Source organism: Equus caballus, chromosome 17, assembly GCF_041296265.1.
Source record: "Equus caballus isolate H_3958 breed thoroughbred chromosome 17, TB-T2T, whole genome shotgun sequence".
NCBI classification, from domain to species: Eukaryota; Metazoa; Chordata; class Mammalia; order Perissodactyla; family Equidae; genus Equus; species Equus caballus.
In genome coordinates, this window is record NC_091700.1 from 17,379,471 (window position 1) to 17,400,608 (window position 21,138).

Here is a 21,138-nt window from a genome sequence, read left to right on the forward strand (position 1 = left end):
TCTCCCCTGGAGTCAATTCGCATCACACGCCTAATGAGTGCTAAGACTGTTGAGGCCACCTGGGCAGATGGGGGATCTACCCAAGGACCTGGCAGCACTTCAGTGAGCTCCCCTCCCCCACCAAAGGGCCAGACTCTGCCCAGCTTCTTCTGTTCCGCCTCCACCCTGTGCAGCAGGTGCTCTTAGTGTCCATCTCTACTGTCCCCGTGGGGACAGCGAGTGCTTGGGGGTAAAGAAAGCTGCCCAGGTCACAGTGTTGGTGAGGGAGGGAGCATGTATTTGAACCCAGATCATCGGATTCCAGATCAGGGAATGGCAGGTGTGGGGCAGCTCAGGCACATGGCAGCAGGGCCCACCCCCACTGCCAGCCCCGCTGCTCACCGCAGCCATCCTCGTCAGCTGTTCTGCCACCAGCTGGGGAGGGAAGTCCAAGAGGTTTGGCATCTCCTTCCTCAGCTGGTTCTTGGTGGTCACAGCCCAGGGCCAGGCGGGTTCTGGGGCTGGATCCAGCATGATCGTTATTTGTGCAGATGGAACTGGAAATGTCACTAGAGCCCAGAGTCCAGTTGGCTCCAGCAAAGGAGCTGGCTCTGGGGCTGAAGTTAATGGTGGACCTAACTCCAGTCCTGGAAGGGCCGACGCAGGTGATGCTGGCTCCAGCTCTCCCACAGGTGGTGGGACTTGAGCTGGACCTGTCTCTAGCCCAGGAGCTGGCCCTTGCTCTGGCTCTGGAAGTGGCAGGAGCTCTGGATCTGGCTCTGGAGCAGGATAAAGAGAAAGTTTCACCCACATGCCTGACATTTCCTGTGCCTTTCCAAAGACAGGAAAGACTCCACTGCCTTTAAGAGAACTCCAGCCCATGAACCCCTGCACAGACTGTCTTCCCAGTCTGTAGTCCCCTCACATACCCACTCTGCCTCAATGGACTCGAGATGCTCCAGCTCAACTGGGAAAAGATAGGCATGGCCCTCCAGGTCTGAGCCACTGTATGCAGAAGAGAAACAGCTGAGGACTGGACCACGGGGCTTGGGGAATTGAAAAAAGTGCAAGCTGTCTGTGGCAAGGCAAACACACTCTTTATGCGCTCTGGCAGACAGATGGTGAGAGCGCAGCAGCTCCCCTTGTGGCCACTTTTAAATGACTACTAGACAAAAGTGGCATACAGCCAGCAGACAATGTTTACATTATGCAGGTTACATAAGGTGTCTGCATACATGGTTGGCACATGCACTGCCTGCAGGGGACATGCTGAGTCACAGATGCCCGGAAGCTGCTCCGGTCTGATTGTCCACACTATCTCCATTTCCCTTCCCTCCACCCCCATCAGACCTCAGCAGTGGGGGGAGTTTGCAGGAGGCAGGGGCACACAGCCCAATGCCTTGGACCTACATTCCACAACAGCAATACAGAGAACAGCAAATGACCATCAGGAGACAGGATATACCTCCTACTGTGGTCAGAGCCCACCGCCACGAGGAGGACAACTTAGATCACTGTTCCTGCAGGGGGTCTCCTGTCAACGTCTGGATCCACGAGATCTTGTGCCTAGCCTGTCGCAAGGCTTGCGATATGTTCCTTGCACTATCTTGTATAAACGTGCAACATTGCACCTCAGTAACTGCACAGGTCCCCCTTTGTGCTGCAGTAAGGATGTCTAGAGCCATGCGGTTCTGCAGCACGACCTTCCGGGTCTGGTCTACTCCATCAGTTAAGAGAGACAGGGCCCAGGCTGTATGACTGAGGGCTCGGGCGTTATGCTCTGTCAAGGCAGTAACCTGCCACTCCATAGCAATAGCCCCCGCGGACAGACTAAGAACAGCCAGGAGGTAAATCCACCAGGGCATTCATTTCTCCCAGTGACAGCGCCCTTTTACCCTCTTCCAATTGCTGGGTCGCACATCCAAAGTTCTCTGAACAGCAGCTGCAAGGTAGGGCCACCCCCAAGGGCATCACCCTGTCCAGTTGGCCAGGAGATAAGGCCATTCATAACTACCACAGACCCAGAGACTGCCTGTGGGCACTCTGTCCATGGGGACTGTCCCTACATAGGGATGGGCATTCCACCAATACTTGGGCTGGGTCACTCCCTGGATCTTCTGACACAGCTCCTTGGGTACCTATCCCGCTATCACATCCCCCTTCTGTTGCTCTATGCACGGGGGCACAGACACGCAGAGCACAACAGCCTCCCCGCATAACCACCCATAGTCATCCCAGAGGCTCGGGGTCACCCAGGGCCATTTTCCTCCATGTTGTCAGCACAGCTACTGGTCCACCTGGTGCCTTCTTTGGTCCCACTGAGCATCAGCAAGTCCTCAGGAACACAGCCAGGTCCGGTTCCCTTCTGAAGCAGGGTGGATGTGTCACAGGGAGCCTTCTGCAGTGCTGGTGGGCAGTTCTGTGCACACCCAGCAGATAGATATGTTGGTCACCTCAGCTAGGTGTGTGCCCATTCCACAACACTGTTCACCACTCTCCGTCTATGGACACAAGGACAAAGCAGTGATAGGAACTAGGAGAAGCCAATCACGTCCTTTGGGCAGAACACAGGCTAGCCACTTATCCTGAGACAACAGGGTGGCTGCCAACAGGGGCTGTCCCAGCCGTTGATACCCCACCTTTTCTGCCTGCAGAGGCACTGCAAGAGCTGGCTCCACATGCAGCAGGACAGGGGAACTCATTATTGGCCACATGGAAATCACATATGCTCCCTTCAGGACAGAACTGGCATCGGTCTGTGGCAGCCTGACAGTTACCTGAGGGGTCCAAGTCCTAGTCACCCACAAGGTGACATGTTTTGTTGTTCCCCAAGTCCCCAGGGTGCTCAAGGCGCCAGCCGCTTGCCGTAAGGGGCTTTTATCTTCAAGGCCATTCCCATTCTCGTTCTTCCCCCACGTTGAGACATGTTGGGACCGGCAAAAGAATGTTTCCATTTCGGCCGTAGCCAGGCTTTGGTAACTCATCCCTGGTCACTGCTTGCAGCTGTGTGGGGGCTGTGACACAGCAATGCCTCTATGGGAGTTGGCCCTCCCTTTTGAGGCTGTTCATTGAACACCATCAGCACCTGCCGCAACCGAGTTGCCCAGCCTCCCAGGGAGGAAGGCTGCGTGGCTGTGTGTGAGCCCTGCTTTAAAAGCCCCTTGTACCTTCCCATCCTCCCGGCAGCAGCCGGGTTAAAAGGAGAATGGAAAAGCCATTGAACATCCATGGTGCTGGCCCACCGTTGGACTTCTTGTCCTGTAAAATGTGTCCCCTTGTCTCTCTCCTCGACCAAGGGTCGACCATAAAAGGCACAGAGTACCTGCAGGGCCTGAAGTGTCTGCCTCTGATCTGTGGCTGCACAGGGCCATGCAAAGAGGGAACCGGTGGCCTTATCGACAGCCGTAGAGGCGTACACAGTGCGTTTGGTCTTTGGTAATGGTCCAATGTAGTCCACCTGCCATCAGACCAAGGGCACACGCCCTCCAGCTACTTGCTGCTGTGTGGACACTGGTTTCCTTCTATTAGGAAAGGCCTGGGCACATACAGCACATTCTTTACATGTTGTCATTATTTGTTGCCACGTGAGGGGTACCCCCCAGTGCTTACTCACTGTTCCCACGGTCTTGCTCCCTGCATGATTTAGGCGTCAATGTAGCCAGTGTGCCACATCTGCAGATGGGGCCCTTTCCAGCCACCACACACGGGCCAGATCATCAGCCTCATCATTCCCAGGAGCAGTCAGAGGCATATGGCCAGGAACATGATACACTGTCACCTCTTTTCCATGGGCCAAGGCCCACAGTTCCTGCCACATGGCCTGCCCACACATGGGGCGGTTTCTGGACAACCATTGCTGAGCCTGCCACACAGATAACCACAGGGTCAATCCTCGGTACACTGCCCAGCTCTCTGTACGAACAGCTAAGGGCCCTGGTTCATGGGTGACAACCATCCAGACAGCCCATAATTCTGCCCACTGGCTGCTTTGGCCGGTGCCAGTATCAAACCAAATGGTATCAGTGCTTGGCTGCATAGCTATGGCTGTCCACATAGCAGCCGGTCCTCTACTAGAACCGTCAGTGTACCAAGCATCCTCCAGGACGGGAGCTTCCCCTCAGCACAGGGCATGGGCTCTATGCCTACAGGAGCCATAGGAGTCTGTTCCCCCACAGCAAGGAACTCAATCGACCCTAACACCCGCTGTAGCTCCATACTCAGGGGGCTGGAGCTCACTGAGCTCCTTTGTTCTAGATAAGCCCCCCACTGTGACAAGGTAGGGGTCTGGGCCATGCCAGACTGTGGACGGGTAGCCCATGACCGGAGCCATCCTTGAATAGGGGACATGGTTCTAAGCTGAACAGGGGCCGTTCGTGTGATAGCCTCACACACTATCAGGGTGGCATAGGCGGCTGCCAACTGTTTCCCCACTAGAGAACATTGTATTTCCGCTCCTTTCCATAGTTGGAACCAGAACCCGACAGGGGCTCGTACCCAGTGGTGCCACTGCCACAGGCCCCAGCCAAAACCTCCTGGTAACATGGACATCCAATTCATATGGCTGTCCTGGGTCAGCCACCTGTAAAGCTTGTGCTTGCTGCACAGCACTCTTGGCAGCCTTAAACGCTTGGTCTGCAGCATCTGTCCAGTCCCACAGGGCTCCCTTCTTTACCACAGCATATAGGGGCCTCACCACCTGGGCTAAATGAAGGATAAACACTTGCCAGTGCCCCAACAGACCCAGAAATGTTTGCAATTGAGCTACAGTTGTTGGCAGGGGGTACGCCTGTATTTTGTCAATGACTGCTTCAGGTATCACCCTAGTCTTACCTGACCAGACAGCCCCCAAGAATTTGACAGATAAGCCAGGTCCCCGGACTTTGGCATCATTGGCTGCCCAGCCACGTTGCCAGATGCTTCCACAGGGAATCAGGAGCCTGCTGTAGATCTGCAAGAGTCGGAGGTTAACATATCATCAATATAGTGAAATACAAGCACTGTATCACTGTGAGTCCAAGCAGCTAAATCCTGAGCCATGAGCCATGACAAATAGTGCGGCTAGGCAGGTACCCTTGTGGCCACGCACAAAATGTCCACTGTCTGCCGTCCCAGGTGAAGGCAAGCTCATCTTGACTCTCAGCGGGAATATCGTTGGAAAAGCAGGGTCCACAGCATAGTGGTACTGTCCCAAATGGACTGTCAGTCGATCCATTATGTCATGCACTGAGGGCTCAGCAGCATGCAATGGAGGAGTCGCTGTATTTAATTCCCAGTAATCCACAGTCATACGCCATGTGCTGTCAGCCTTCCTCACTTGCCAAACTAGGGAATTATAAGGGCTTTGGGTGGATTGCACGATGTTAGCCTCTTCTACTTTTACAATGGTCTGTGTGATCTCCTCATGTCCACCTGTGAGGCAATACTGTCGGGTGGTCACTACATGTCGTGGCACCAGCAACACTTGCAGCGGGTGGTGTGTATGCCCCTGGATGACGGACTTAACCACATGCACCCGTAGGCAGAACTCGCCCATGGTCATCTGCAGGCGCAGTCCTGGCAAGACGTCTACCCCCAGAACATACTCGGGGATAGGAGACACATACACTGTGTACACTCGGGGCAGCAAACAGCCAATGCCAAGGGACAGAGACACTGGCTTCAATTTCACAGTATGGCCTCCAAGCCATCAACATATGCCGGCTTCCCTGGAAATTTATCCGGGTTGCCATAAATCAGACTACACTCGGCTCCAGTATCTACCAATACCAGTGCACGCTGCACATTGGTGGGGGACCGGTAAATCGCAAGTTCCACACGTGGCCTCCAGTCCTCCGGGGATCCCCCAATCCAGGCACTCCGGCCTTTCCCCTAGTCAAAGAGGTACATGGGCTCCTCACCTCAGGGCTGCGTAAAGTCCTGGAGGCTTACTTGCCTGTTCTTGCTGGGATTCTTTCGCCTTTCCACAGTCTTTTAGAACTGTTGCTCAGGCTTCAACTGGTGCCACAGCACCACCAAGACAGCATTCGGCTGCCAGTTATTTTCATCTGATCAATGCCTGAGGCTAGCAGGTCTACCCACTTTTACATGCAGGTAACTTGTTTAGGCCCTTTCTCTGCCAAGCCTGCTCTCAGCTTTGGCACCACTCACCGTGCGACACGCTTGGTTTTCTCCTTCTGTCAGCCTGCTACATCCCCCAAAGTGGCCATTGCAGTGGTTACCTCATGGCCACCAAGGACCCAAAAGCATTAGACGGGGCTGAGTTAAGGACCAAGTCCTTCATCCTGGACGTAAAGCACTCATCATTGGGCCCCCGGGTATGAAGGCTAAAAGTGGCTTGCCACATTTCCAACTCACGGATGACTTGCACCAGTTCCGCATAGGTCTGCCATTGGCTCACAGTCTCCAGGAGCTCCCCGGCGTTATCCCACACAGTCCGGGCGGCAGCTGTCACCCACTCCATCATGGAGTGATTTCCCTGCCCTTGGCCTAGCTGGCAGCTATTCTGGAACCACTGCCAAAGGGAGGGGGGCAACATGATGGAGGCCAGCTTCTCCATCTCATCAGAAGTACAGATTATACTATCCGCCCCCTCATCCCATAGCCACAGGAGCCAGGCCAGTATGGGCTCACCCGGCTGTTGCCTGCACTGCTTACACAGGTCCCACAGTTCCATTGGCGTATAAGGGGACTATGCCATGAACTCTGTCACGATCGAGGCTCCTTGGGTGACACCTCCTAGACCCAAGGGCTGCTCATGCTTTACCTTTTGCTGGATTACTGGCCAAGCATGGAGAGGGCACGTTTCCTCCACGTCCCCATCCTCGGCAGTCCCCAACCTCAGTGTCCTCCGCTGTCTCACTGCGAGGCACCATTTCCAGCTCCAGTTCCAACTGCCACACCCGCACCTCCAAGGCATGCTCCTTGGCTTGGAGTTCCTGTATGCAGGTTGCATACTGCAGGGCAGAATCCATGTTGCGGCATAACGCTGTCAAAAACAGCCAGCCGGCCCCATGGCAGGCTGGGCCTTCTCTGGGACCTGCTCCCCTAGGCTATGCAGAGCCGTCTCAGTGCTGACTAGGGTACCATCCACAGACTCCCATCCTTCTGCAGGAGCCCAATTCAACAGGACCTCCACCACCAGGAACCACATACTAGTGGGTGGCCACATGTCCGTCCCGTCAGCCTTAGGAGCCATAGGTCCACTCACCCCAGAATCTGTCTGACTAGGTCAATTGTAAGCAGGAGAAAAACAGCCAAGGTCTGGACTATGGGGCTTGGGGAATTGAAAAAGGTGCAAGGTGCTGGCACAGTGGCACAGTGGTTAAGTGTGCACGTTCCGCTTCCACGGCCCAGGGTTCACCAGTTCAGATCCTGGGTGCAGCCATGGTACCTCTTGGCAAGCCATGCTGTGGTAGGTGTCCCACATATAAAGTAGAGGAAGACGGGCACAGAAGTTAGCTCAGGGCCAGTCTTCCTCAGCAAAAAGAGGAGGATTGGCAGCAGATGTTAGCTCAGGGTTAATCTTCCTCAAAAAAAAAAAAAAAACAGAAAAGAAAAAAGCTGCGAGCAGCCAACGGCAAGGGAGACATACTCTTTATTTACTCTGGCCCACAGACGGTGGGAGCACAGCAGCTCCCCTTGTGGCCACTTTTAAATGACTACTAGACAAAAGCGGCATACAGCCAGCAGATGACATACAATGTTTACATTATGCAGGTTACGTAAGGTGTTTACATACATGGTTGGCGCGTGCACTGCCTGCAGGGGACATGCTGAGTCACATCTGCACCGAAGCTGCTCCAGTCTGATTGTCTACGGTACCTCCATTTCCCTTCAGCCACCAAAGCTGACATGAACAATGGCCAGCTTCACTGTCAAACAGGGAAAGTGCAGGCACTCCCAGAAATCCTGCCCTTGGTCCAGCCAGCTTCCCACCATAAAAGAGATAGCACTGAGGGGCAGCAGATGGGCCGCAGAGTCAGAGACCTGGCCTTTCTTTCCACACTGCCCTCCTGAAGCACCCTTGTTTGGATCTGGACCCCTGTGCCTGCCCCTTCTCCTCCAGAGGAGGGCCCCATCCCAGCCCTGAACCCTGTGTGGCTGTCCTGGCAGTGGCAGGCCTGCTCATCCACCAGGTTGAACACAGAGTCTGTGGGAGTCTCTTGTTCCCACTGACACTCTTCTCCCAAAGGGCCTGGATACAGCCCACCCCAGCCCTCCATGCACGAGGGCCACTGGACTGAAGACTCAGGCAGATTTGTGAGCAACTTTATCATGCACCTTCTGCTCTGGACCTGGTGGTGGTGGCCAAAAGGGGTGGATGTGGAGAAAGGGAGGCAGAGTGAGATGAGACTCTGGTGGGATGGGTCTCTAGGGAACAACTAAGCCCAGCTTCCCTTCTGGTTCCCAGGGGGCCTGAGACCCATCCACAGCTCTCTTTGACTCCTATCCTCCTGGAGTGGAAGCCACCAGAACTCAGCCCTCCCATAAGAATCAAAAGATGAGTGAGATGCAGGGTTCTGCTAGGCCTGCCAAAGCCACAGCCCCATACTCTCCCTCAAACATGTTCTCTAGAGACAGGAGGCCCTCCTTCTGGACCCAAAGACCACTCACTTTTTCAGGTGGTCTTGTGGTCCATCATCCCACTCACAATGTGGGAAGATGCCTCCATATGTCTAAGAAGATACAAGGGCATCACACGGTTTGTATAATGGACAGTACCTGTGAATGATTTCGAGTGTGACTGCCTGACTCTCAGAGTAGAATTGAGGACCAGGGATGGTGTCTGCTTCATTCATTGAGTTATGCTAAGTGTCTTCAAAAGTCCTGAGTGGAGTAGGCACTTAATTGCTGAATGAACTCCAACCAGAACCACCCCAGGTATCTGAGTGGGTCTGGGGCCCCTCTGTGGCCCCAGAGATCCCTAATTGGCTATACCAAGGACAAGCACTAAGACCAGCTGGATGGAATCTCAAACTCCTTGACAGGGTGCTCTACAGGTAGTTTTCCAAACTCAAAAAGCCACAAGCCAGTGAAGGGAGAGGAAGACTACTTTTCATGGAGGACAGAGAAATGCTCACCAAGAACAGCCACAGCATGGCCCATGGCCCTCTCTGCAGAGCCAGCCACCAGGGAAGCACCTGGATGGCTGAGCCCATTCATCCCTGGGAGAACCCTAGGAAGTTCATCCTCCCCAACTCCACTTTTCAGAGGAGCAAACTGAGGCTCAGAGAGATGTGGTGACGTTCCCGAGACACACAGCTGGCAATGGGCAGAGTCACCACTGTGCTGAGGAGGAGGCGGGCAGTCACCTGGTAAACAGTTGGTCCAGGACCTGGTGGGAAGTGTTGAAGGCTGAGTAGTTGCACACAAATGTGGTGACATTGCAGATGACTCTACCCGGGAAGGCTGGGACCATGGACTCTGTCAGCTTCTCCATCACACCTGCCTGGAGGGTGCCCATCCTGCAGACCTCATTTAGACACACAGTGGTCTCATCTTCACATTGTGTGGGACGAGGAGGGACATAGAGTCAGTGGCACCACCGTGAACCACCGGGAGGATGGAGGTCTGCATCTCACCCAGGAACACCCAGCCCCTCAGGGACGTGTGCTACAGGAGGGACAGGAGCTCCCACACTGAACAAGGTTGTGGGCTTTCAAAGTACAATCTGAGTTTGGGGGGGAAGGATTCTCCAGTGAGCTCCCTCAAGGCCATTTGTTCACTGAGGAACAACAGACCTCCCTGTATGATGATCACCAGCCCAGTGAATCCTCAACAGATACCTCCTCTATAGAGATGAGAACAGAGGCTTAGGCATGCCAAGGGGCTTCTCAAGGTCCTGTGGGTCAGAACTGAGAACCGCCCCAAATGAAGGCTGACAGAACTTCCCTCTAAACTGCCTGAGGCTTCATTTGCCCTTGACCTGGAGGGAAAAGTTCTGTGGGAGGCCCACCCCTCCCTAGTTTGGAGACAATGTAGAGGGCAGACATACCCTGTGAGAATCCTGTTGACTTCAAAAAGACACTGATGGTTCTTTCTCTTACATTAAAGGGAGTTTTGAGACCCTCATTATGGGGGTCCCAGGTTCAGAAAAAGGCAAAATTCAAAGATACTCACATCCTAGTGGGAAGTGAAAACAAGGCCAATGTTTCTGCTAATCTTCCTAGGAATGTGCAAAGAGGGACTTCCCACCCTCCTAAGCAGCTGGTGGGGAGGAGGGGAAATCCAGATTCCTTTGGGAATGGGAACATGGGACACTCAGGTGGGACAGCCCTGTTAGGTACCAGGGGAAATCTCAGTTTGACTCTGGATTCTGAGCCAGCCCTGGTCATCTCAGGGTCCTGGATAGGGAAACCCATCTGTGCCTACTCTCACCTCAGACCAGCCCTGGTCATTCTTGGTGGCATGGTGCACCTGCCCCCTCTCCGGGGAGAGGGAGTAGCCAAAGTCATCCACCAGCTCCTCGACCATCTCCCATGTGCAGCTCTGCAAAGACAGTGCCCGAGAGCCGGGCCAGGAGGTCTCAGGGGCCTGCCTTGACTTGGCCACGGGGGGAAACTCCCACAACAGATCAGGTACAGAGGGGCATCTGCGTAGACCTCCAGCCAGAGAGGGAATGAGATGACACCCGGAGAGCTCAGGATTAACATACGGGTAGAGGAGCTTGGTCCCCAGCACTCACCTTCCCATCCTGCCAGCCACAACCTGGGCTAGGAACATGACACTGCCAGGCTTCCAACGCCGAGCAACCTGCTCCTGCCCAGGGTGGGTCCCTGCTCAGCCCCACCGTCCCTCACTCTACTCCCCTGACACAAAATGAGGGTCAAGGTTTGTGGGGGTCTCCAGGTGGGATCCAGCTGTGGCCTGACCTGGAGTGGCCTGTCCTGTGTTACCTGAGGGCTCCTCCTGCCAAACAACCAGAGGTGTTGCAGGTGAGGGCTGAGCCAATGTCTACAGTGACTGAAAAGACTCTCATTAATTCTCAGCTTTCCAGAAGCCAGAGCCTCCACAAGTTGGGATACAAGACAAGAACATCCTGTTGTGTTGCGTGTCTCCACTCAAGTGAGCTCAATAGGAAGCTATGCCTAATGTGGGTGCCTGGAGACCAGAGTGCTAAGTTCTGTTGGGGCCTGTCACCAAGGAGGTGAACACTTCTCCAAGGCTCCATTACCTGGTCCCCTTTCATCAATCACACCCACCCAAAACCCCCTCTCGGCTCTTGACTCTCACCCTCCTTGCCCATGTCATCTCCATAGCAGTAGGCAAATATCCAGCGCAGCGCCCCACACAGGACCTTGAGAATGGAACCAGGATTCCAGCTGGAGGACACACAGCTGAGTCCAGATCTCTTTTTTCCAACCAGGTCTGTGTCCTGAAAACATCATTGTGCCTCTCAGGGCCTCCTCAATCTCTCAACCTGCACAATGGGGACGATGTTAGAAATAGCTTCCCAGGGACACTGTCAGGTGTCTAAGAGATAATACCGACAACACCTGCAGGCTGGTGTCACATGTGTCTGATGCACAAACTTAGAGATGAAAGAATGACAAGAAGGGGTGGGATGTAGCGTGGAATACCTCTCAAAGCAGACCTGGGTTCCAGCTCTGTGATCTTGGGAAAGTCACTGCCCCTCTTGGCCTTGTTTTTAGGTCTGCACCTTTAAAGGGCCGAAATTAGAGGAAAGTCAGATATTGTCATTCACTGGCATTAAAACTTCCATGGTCTCCTGTTTGACTTAGAATCAGACCAAAGTGCCTCATGTTGGCCTATGTGGCGGGCAGCCTCCACAATGGGCTCGCTGTCTTCTAGTGCACATCCTTGTGCAACCTCTAAGTGGTTAGTAACTGGCTTCTGAACAACAGAATACAGCCAAGGGGATGGGATGTCACATCCAAGGCTCAATGAAAAAAAGCCCATGCCTTCCCTCTTATTCATTTTCTTGAGTTCCCTCCCTCTCTCCCTCCTCCTGTTTCCATCTCTCTCTCCTATCTCTGGAACTGGGGGAGCAAGTGCCCATGTTTCAGTTGCCCTATGTAGAGGCTCCATAGGAGAGAACGGAGGCCGTGCCCAGCCAACAAACAGATAGGAACTCAGACTTTCAGTCCAAATGAATCCTGACGACATGTGTGTGAGTGAACGTGGGAGCAAATCCTCCCCGAGTCAAGCCTCAATAGAAATGCAGCCCCTGCTTCAGAGAGACCTTGAGGCAGAGCACCCAGCTAAGCCGTGCCTCATTCCTGGCCCACAGAATTTGTGAGATGTTAAGTATTTTTACTCTCTAGGTGCAAGGTCTTGGAGCAATGTCATCAGAGAGGAACAGAAACTATCAGTCTACTGAGTCCCATGATCCAGCCCTGCCTGCCCCCATCTCCCCTCCTCTCTCTTCTCAGGCTCCTTCCAGCCACTCTGCCACCTTCTGACCTTCTCTAGTCAAACTTACTTCTTCCTGAGTCCGCACCAGTGGTGCCTTCTCCCTGGCACACTAACTCTTCCCAGACATCGGCAGGCATGGCTTACACTTATCATTCTGCTCGCAGCAAATGGCATCTCTGTGAGGCCTTTCAGAAACTCCCAGGCACAGTCTCCACTGTCATGGATCTCACACCTGCAAGAGCATCACATTATTTCCTCCTTCTTGGTCTCATTTGGATAAAGTGAGTCCGTGAAGAAGGGCTTTCTGCTTTGGTGGAAGCAAATGCAGCTTCTTTCGGTTACCCCAGGCACATAACTGTCTCTTCTGGGCTGAATCTTTGCCATCACAAGTCCATTGTGAAAAGAAACTCTCATTCTCGCTCTTTCATGGGTCTGGTTTCCCCAAGAACACAGTGATCCATCCCCTCTCCTTGTAATGCAGCACCAGCCCCTATACCCACAGCCAGAAAATTACCACCCAGCCTGAAACACTACCAGATCGTGAATTCAGTTACTGCTGAGACCCTCCCATCAATTTTGTAATTCCATGGTAACTCCTGAGGTCACCTTTCCCCTGAGACCCAACTCCCAGCCTGCCCTTGGCTTCTTAGAGGAACAGTGGGATTCCCTAGAAGGCCTCCCAGCCTGGGCAAGAAAGGTTTTGAAATGTTCTCTATGAATTTTCAAGGACAGAGGATACTGCTAGAAGTCACTTGGGTGTGTATGTGCAACAGTTTCAATGCAAATAGTATCTTTCTCAGACACAGATCCAAGAGTGGGGCTACTTGGTGTAACAAGAAATGGATAAGCTGGTCCAGTGTCTTCGTGGTGTGAAGTCTTAGAGGGTAAACATCATGGTTAAGAGCAGAGAATATGGAGCCAACATCTTATGTTCAAATTCCAGCTCAATCACTTCCTAGATATTGGTAGTGGGCAAGTTACTCACCTCATCGGTGCCTCAGTTTCTTCATCTGTTGTTGGCAAGAATGACAAATGTACCTAATTTGTAAGAACACGGAGAGTATTAAAGGAGTTAATGTTTGGAAAATGCTTGGAACACCTCGCACATCACAAGCACTGTAACTATATATTGTAAATAAAATTTAAAAATTCTTCTGACATTGTCTGTAAGCTCCAGAGGGTGAGGCTAGTGCCGGAATGGATATAGAAAGCACTCCATGAGATAAGATGAATCGATGAATGGACAGCACTGTTGAATGCATTATCAGTGTCACATATGTCTTCCTATGGGCATTCCCAAGCAGAATCACACCCAACAATACCTGCTCTGTCCTGCGTTGTCTTCTTTGGTTCTATCCAGGAATCACTGGGGCTTCTGGAACACTGGTACCCACACCCGCTAAAGGTTCTCTTCTCTCTGTCACAAATGCCAGTCCTTGTCCTAACAGCTGCAGCCCACAGGGGCTGCACTCTGATCCTTTTCTTCACTTGAGGGAGAAGTGTCTTCCCCAGGACTGGGCCCACACTGTGTGAGCCTTGGAGGAAAGTTTCCCTGGCCAGTGGCAGGTGGAAGAGCGCTGTGAAGGAGTGGGATTTGGGGGAAACGCTCCAGGTGTTGGCAGAGGGGTGGACTCCGAGGATTTGTCGGAAAGCACTGGCCTGGTTGGTGGACCTTGGTGGTTAAATAGTGGTGGGGCCAGCAAGTTTCATAGGTCCTAGCATGAGACAATCAATATGATGGTCATGAAGTCAGAATAGGCCTAATGAGGTCCAAATTAATCCAATGTCATCTATTCCCCGACTGGCTCACTAATCCAAGAGTGATTCATGACAGTGATATTCATGTTCTATCATCTCCTTTTCATTGATGGGCTAGAGTAATTATTCTTTACATATCTTGTATATTTTTACATACTAAAGGAAAGGTGAGTTTTAAAACAACCCTCCTTGGAACAGTCTTCCTAATGTATTAAATTACTAACAGAATGCACCAATGGGAAACTCACAAAATATCTTGTCCTTGAGTCTCCAGTTTTAGATCTTCCTGATTTGTAAATTATCTTGACTTCTGACTTCTTTCCTGAGGTTAGTCCACTTAAGACTATGTAGGAGTGCAATCCTCTTGCCACTTGAGAAGTAGTGATGGAACTCTAGGACGATGTTTGTTTTGTTTTGTAAGTATATGTGTGTGTGTCTGTGTGTGTGTACGGCAGTGTTTTCTGCATCTTGCCATGTGGGTCGACAGACTCCTGTCCATGGGAAAAATTGTGCCTCACCACTTTCTCTGGGCTTTATTTTCATGGTTTGACCAGTACTGTCAAACAGTAGAATTTAGCAATCTATCTTATGGAATTTAAAATTTTCTTAGTAGCCACATTTAAAAATAAAAATAAACAGGTGAAACTAATTTTAATAGTATATTTTAACACATTATAACCAAGATATTATCATTAGTGCATGCAATCGATATAAAAATTAATAATGAAATAGTTTATGTTCTTTTTTTCTTTTACTGGGATCTACAAATTCATTTATAGCACAGTCTCCATTTGTACGTTGAATTTTTTCACATATGCAGCTTCTACATTGAGATACTATGGTGGTCACTGTTGTAACATGAGATTCACATATCTAAGGAGCTCCCAAAATATAAAAGTTTTCCATTGAATAGTCATGTCAGATGAATGATGAAAAGTCCCTAGTGGGTCTAGTAAGAAAGGAATCACTGTGGCCTCACAAGGGAAGCACACATAGAATGGTGAGGGCAGATGGAGCGTGAGGTTTTCTGAGGAGGTAGTTGGAGGTGAGGTCACAGACACATAACGTAGATGACCTTTTCTCAATGGCTCATGGCTAAGGGGAAGGAGTAGAGACAGTGATTTCTCTGTGAAATATCAGGCAAGTTAAGGGACCTTGAATATGTATGAAGGAAAAAGAAATGTGGGGAATATTTAAAACAAGCTTTGTGGAAAATCAAGGAGTAAATATGCCAACACATGAAAAGAAAGTAGAATTTCCAGGCATTAGGGATGCTTCTCAGTTGATGCAGCTGATTTTGGATCTATAATGGTACCAAAATAGCATGTTGCGTCATAAAATCCTAAGACCAGCAGCAGCTAAGGCATGGCAGATGATCATGATCTTCTGGGGTTTGTTTTACAAGGCAGATATGATGAGTGGTAAGAAATTTTGGATGATTCCAAGGGAATTACTGAGATCATAGGCTAAGAAATCCAGGAACGATAGGAATAAGAGAAGAGAAATTAAGCTGAGCACATGGTGATGTGGCATCACTTCTGATCTTGAGGAACCGGTATCTATTGTACGAGTGTTTGAGTAAAAATTGGTCATCAAGAATTTGTGGTGGGTTAATATGTTTCTGAATTATTTATTTTTGAACACGATCCTTTGGGTTGATGGAAATGTCTGGGACAGGGGAGTGAGTCACTCAGAGTTGGGCAGATGATAATGTCACTACTGATTCAAGCTCTAAAGCTCTAAATGAACACCAAGTGGCCAATAGGAGACAATATTTGCAAAACATATCCCTAGCAAAGCACACATATTTATAATATCTAAAGAGCTCTTACAACCCAATAGAAAGAAAACAAGTGGCACTTCCTTGCTCACCAGGAGACAGCAGATCAGGCATGTGATGAGCACCATGAGCCCCACCAAGCAGATGAGGATGATCGCCCAGAAGGGGAGGTCTGGGGAGACAAGTGCTGGGCTGAGCCACCACCTGTCATTCCCCCAGGGTTCCTGCTGTCCCCCCACTGTGCTCAACACACCTTGACATGGGTTGGCCAGTTTTCATCATCACCTAAGACCCTGTGTGCGTGGTTATCTTTGATGGGGCAGAGCATCGAGATATTCCCTCCCAAGCGCAGGCTGGGGCTTCCTTGAGGCTTACCAGAATTCTCAGTCAGGGCACCATTTCTGTTGGGGGAGTACCCTGGAAGTGAATAAAGTGGAAAATACACGTATGTTTTACTTTTTTAAATAAAGCTTTTCAAACACACAGAAAAGTAGAACAATATTGGAAACATCCATCCCCTAGATTTAACAATGTAAACTTCAGTTAAAACAATGTTTAATCCAATGTGTAAATTACTCACACTTGCCATCCCTGCTTTCTCCCATATTTTCACTGAAATATTTTTTTCTCCCCAAAGCCCTAGTACATACTTGTTTATCTTAGTTGTAGGTCATTCTAGCTCTTCTAGGGGGGAGGCTGCCACAGCATGGCTTGATGAGTGGTGTGTAGGTCTGTGCCCAGGATCTGAACCAGTGAACCCTGGGCTGCTATGCACAAACTTAACCACTTGGCCATGGGGATGGCGCCTCACTGAAATATTAAAGTTGAGTAGACATTCTGATGTTTCACCTCATTTCAGTTTGCATCTCTGAATAATTAGGATGCTTTGCTACATAATCCAAGGCCACTATCACACTACAATAGTGTAACAAATTAAATCAAATTTATACCTCTGGACACAGAGGACTGAAATTGGGCCGGACCATCTTATGATGGTGGGGAGAGCATGGGTCACCAGTTGGCAAGCCAATGAGCTCTCTCTAAATTTGTAAATTCCCAAACAATTTCTTCTCAGCCTGGAAACACACTTATCCCCCTCTCCTTTACCAAGTTGTTTTATATTCATATTACAGGATTCACCTACAATGGAATTTCCTTCAGGAAGCCTTTTCTGATTAACACTCCCAAGTATGGACTGGTTTGCATCAAATAATTTATAATTTTTAATTGCCTGTTCTTGTTACTGCCAACTACACCATCAACTCCAAGGGGTAGGGACACAGAGCACTCACTGTGTACCAAGGGAGGGTTGTAGGTCCCCCTACTTTTGCAACCTCTCTCCAGGCAACTGCATAGAGATGTGTTGTCCAATATGGAACAGCGAGTGCCTTTTTAAATTAAAATTAATTTTAATGAAATAATATTAAAGATCTGGTACCTCAGTAACATTAAAAATCAGTAACCATAAAAACCAGTCACAATTCCATCCTTCAAGTATTCTATAGCCACATGTGTGTATGCACTAGATAGCTCAGATATAGAACATTTCCATCATTACAGGAAGTTCTAGTGCATCGTGCTGATCTAGAGCATGACTTGGCAAACTACAGCCTGTGGGTCAAGTCAGACCCATTCCTATTTTTATACAGCCTGTGGATCAGAAAACAGGCCCATCCCACCACACCTGCCAACGTGGGTTCACACACAGCTGGAGGTCCTCACTGACCATCTGGCCAAGCACTTTCAATGCAGAGATAATGAAGCAGGTGTCCAGAGAGGGGAGGCGACTGGCCTGAGATCACAGAGCTCTCTGGGAGAAGGCAAGTGCCTGCTATATCCCACTGGGAGTCCTTTTCTCTCCCTCAATGATGGGCAAAGCCTGGGGGACTATGCCACCTCCTGCCAGCCTGAGAAAGTTGAATTCTGTCCCATCCCCAGGCCTCCAGATTCCCAGGAAAGACCCCAGATGTGGAAATTGGAAACCCCACTCCACCCCATTGACCAGGGAGCTTTACCATCCACAGGGACACTGTTCTTGTCCAGGGCAAAGCTATGCTGGGTACCATTCTGGGTCAGCTGCAGGAATTCCTCACAGATGGCAACTCTATGTAGCCTCTGTGCTGATGGTGAGAAATTACACGGGGAGGCCACCCTAGTGTGGTTATTGCAGGGGACAGACCTGGAAGGGCACAAGGGATGAACAAGGGTGTCTGGAAGTCTACCCTGGTTCTAGATGCCCTACTTCTGGAGCCTGTTCAAGAGAACTTTCTGCAAGAATGTAAACATTTGTTTCTGCACTATCCAATAAAGTCATTATTAGCCCAATGTGGTTTTTGAGCACTTAAAATGTGGCTAAAAGGGGCTGGCTCCGTGGCCGAGTGGTTAAGTTCGGGCGCTCCACCGCAGCGGCCCAGGGTTCAGATCCTGGGCGCGGACATGGCACCGCTTGTTAGGCCACGTTGAGGCGGCATCCCACATCCCACAACTAGAAGGACCTGAAACTAAGACATACAACTGTGTACAGGGGGTGGTTTGGGGAGATAAAGCAGAAAAAAAAAAAAAAGATTGGCAACAGTTGTTAGTCCAGGTGCCAATCTTTAGAAAAAAAAAAATGTGGCTAATGTGTGTGAATGAGGAGCTAAATTTCTCATGTCATTTAATTTAACATAATTAATTTATACATAATAGCCACAGGGAGAACATTTCTGAAATGCTGGAGTAAGGACTTCTGAAAATCCATACAAACAATGAGAACACTGGTAAAAACAGTCAAAATAAATTTTTTCAGGAGTCCCATCCTGCTCTCACAATACCCTCAGCAACTTTGAAAACCACCAGTCTCAGAACCATGGCATCTGTGAAAACCAGCAGCCTAGCAGCCATAATGGCTTTGGAGTTCCCAAAAGACCCATCTCCACTGAATTGTCACCATCTGACCTTCCTGGTAGCTTATTGAAAATGTCCCATTTGTCAGGGCTTGTCTTGATTTAACTCAGAGCTTACTCAGTGAGGAAAGTCTTTCCCTAGGGTACTTGCCAGAACAATCAACAGTAATTGTTTTACATTGCAGCTGCCTGGGTGAGCCATACCAGTTGAGGCAGTTGAGAGGTGAGTCAAAAACTGAAAATAAAATAAAAATTTGGAGAATGAGATGTCTTTGAGGGTTTTGAAAAGCTCCAATGTATTTGTGAGGATCTAGGAGGCCACAAGTGCGCAGGGTAGTGTGCATGCCCAGGAAAGACTGGAGAAGGGTCAGCCTCTCACCTCTAGCTGAAAGCTTGGTTTCATATCTGAAAAACGGATTAATGTAATTCACCATACTAATAGAATAAAGGAAAAATACCACCTGATCTTGATACACATATACAAAAGAGAATTTCACAAAATACAACATCCTTTATGATTAAAAAAAATCACCCAACACATTAGGAACAGAAGGGAACTTTATCAATCTAATAAATAGCATCCTTGGAAAACTCACAGCTAACATCACACTCGATGGTGAAAGTCTGAAAATTTTCCCCAAAGACCAGGGACAAGACAAGGATGTCTGCCCTCATCGCATATGTTTATCACATTGAACTAGAGGTTCTCATGAGGGTACTTAGGCAAGAAAAAGAAATAAAAGGCATCCAGGTGGAAAGGAAGATGTAAAACTATTTCCTTTTGCAGATGACTTGATATTGCATATAGAAAACCCTAAGAAAGAAAAGCAAACACGCAGTATGTGAATCATATCTGAAATAACAGGAGAAACCCTCCCTGTGGAGATTTGAGGAGGGTGTCCCTCAACCAGAACCTGGGCTGACTTGTTAGAGAGGAAATAAAATAGAACAGGTATAAGTAATGATCACTGTCAATCCAAACTCAGCATAAACACTCACCACTGACAAAGAGGCTGTCCCTGACCAGGGAGTAGAGGCCCCTCTGGGTGACACGGTGCATCAGCTGGTTCAGGTCCCAGTATTGCTGCTCTCTGTCACATGGGATCTCTGTCACACTCTCTGCCATGAGCCACAGGGTCAGGGTGGTAGGTACAGACAGCATCCACACTGGTGGCTGCCCCATCTTTCTCAGGCCCAGGGAGAGATGGATGTGGTAACTCTAGAGAGACGTCCTGAATCCTCTGATAATGGGGGCCAGGAGGAGGGAGGAATAAATTGGCAGTCAGTGGGAAGACTGAAAATGGGGCAGTCACCGATAGTAGTCATGACTGGCAAATGCTCAGAAAAGGGTCTAACCTGAGAGAGATGAGTCTGCAACCCAAGTGGCCCAGGCTGCTCTTCTTGAACAAGGATCCAAGCTGGGGAGGAAGGAGGAGGAGGACAAGCAGGAGGAACAGAGTGTGGGGAGCAGCTGGCTGGGACTCATTCCACCAGGAGCTGTTGGGACCGGTCTCTTCAGGTGCTACTGGACTTTCTCGTTGGAGTTGAATGTGACTGAGACCTTGCTCATGTCTGTTGAATACTGGAGAGTGGAAATGGTGAAGTTGAGTGTGAAGGTCTTCAGGTTGTGCCCCACGGCTGCAAGAAGAGAGGAGGAGAGATGGCCATCACCGAGAGCTGGTCGGCGACCAGGTCAGAGTCCTGCATTCATTATAATGTGATGACTTCTCTCCCAGTGGCACCACCACCCACTAATGTGGTCATCCAAGTTGAAAAGAGCATATCTGCTCTGCTCCTCCTCTCTCACCTCCCAGTAACACCAATTCCACTTGCAGAATGGTCCTCAATACAGTCCTTCTCTCCATCCATGTCCCAGCTCAGGTCTTATCTTTTCTCACCTGAACCAACACCCTAACATGCTTACTGAATGCCCTATCTAAAGGGTGTTCTCTGCATTGAACATTAGAAAAATTTTTCTGAAATGAAAATCTCATTAGGAGCACTCCTACTCTAGTATCACCCATGGCTCCCTAATGCCTTCAGTGTTAAGTTCAAGCTTCTTGACCTGGCACTCAAGGCTCTTCCAAATCTGGCTCCTGCTGACTCTTCAGCGTCATTGATCCATTCACTCTGAGTTAGGCTTTGTGCTTCAGGCAAACCAAATTCCTATCAATTCTCCCCCCACACTATGGTGTTTGTGTCTACTGGGCCTTTGCTCATGGAATTCCCTCTGCCAGGAATACACTCCATACCCTATTTTCCTAAATAGCTCCTACTCATTCTTAAAGAGCCTAACTGGGTAAGCTTTCTCCAGAAAGCCCTTCCCCTCCAAATTATGCCAGATGCCTCACCTCAGAACAT

The 21,138-nt window shown here is 50.0% G+C and overlaps 1 long non-coding RNA gene across 2 annotated transcripts in view; it reads right to left on the reverse strand.

Moving 5' to 3' along the window:
* Positions 1–256: 256 nt before the first annotated feature.
* The window catches only part of LOC111768666 (uncharacterized), a 31,626-nt gene continuing 10,744 nt past the window's right edge, over positions 257–21,138 (reverse strand). Inside the window, exons 4-10 of one of the 2 annotated variants that reach the window (XR_002801140.2) lie at positions 20,134–20,415; positions 19,777–20,018; positions 16,268–16,309; positions 13,340–13,392; positions 12,422–12,586; positions 11,559–11,638; positions 4,810–4,927 (exon numbers count right to left, since the gene is read on the reverse strand). This is a non-coding gene — a long non-coding RNA (uncharacterized lncRNA). Of the gene's footprint in view, positions 759–908; positions 2,481–4,809; positions 4,928–11,558; positions 11,639–12,421; positions 12,587–13,339; positions 13,393–13,513; positions 13,653–16,267; positions 16,310–19,776; positions 20,019–20,133; positions 20,416–21,138 lie in introns of those variants that run through there. The other variant, XR_011427894.1, reaches the window with a different exon arrangement.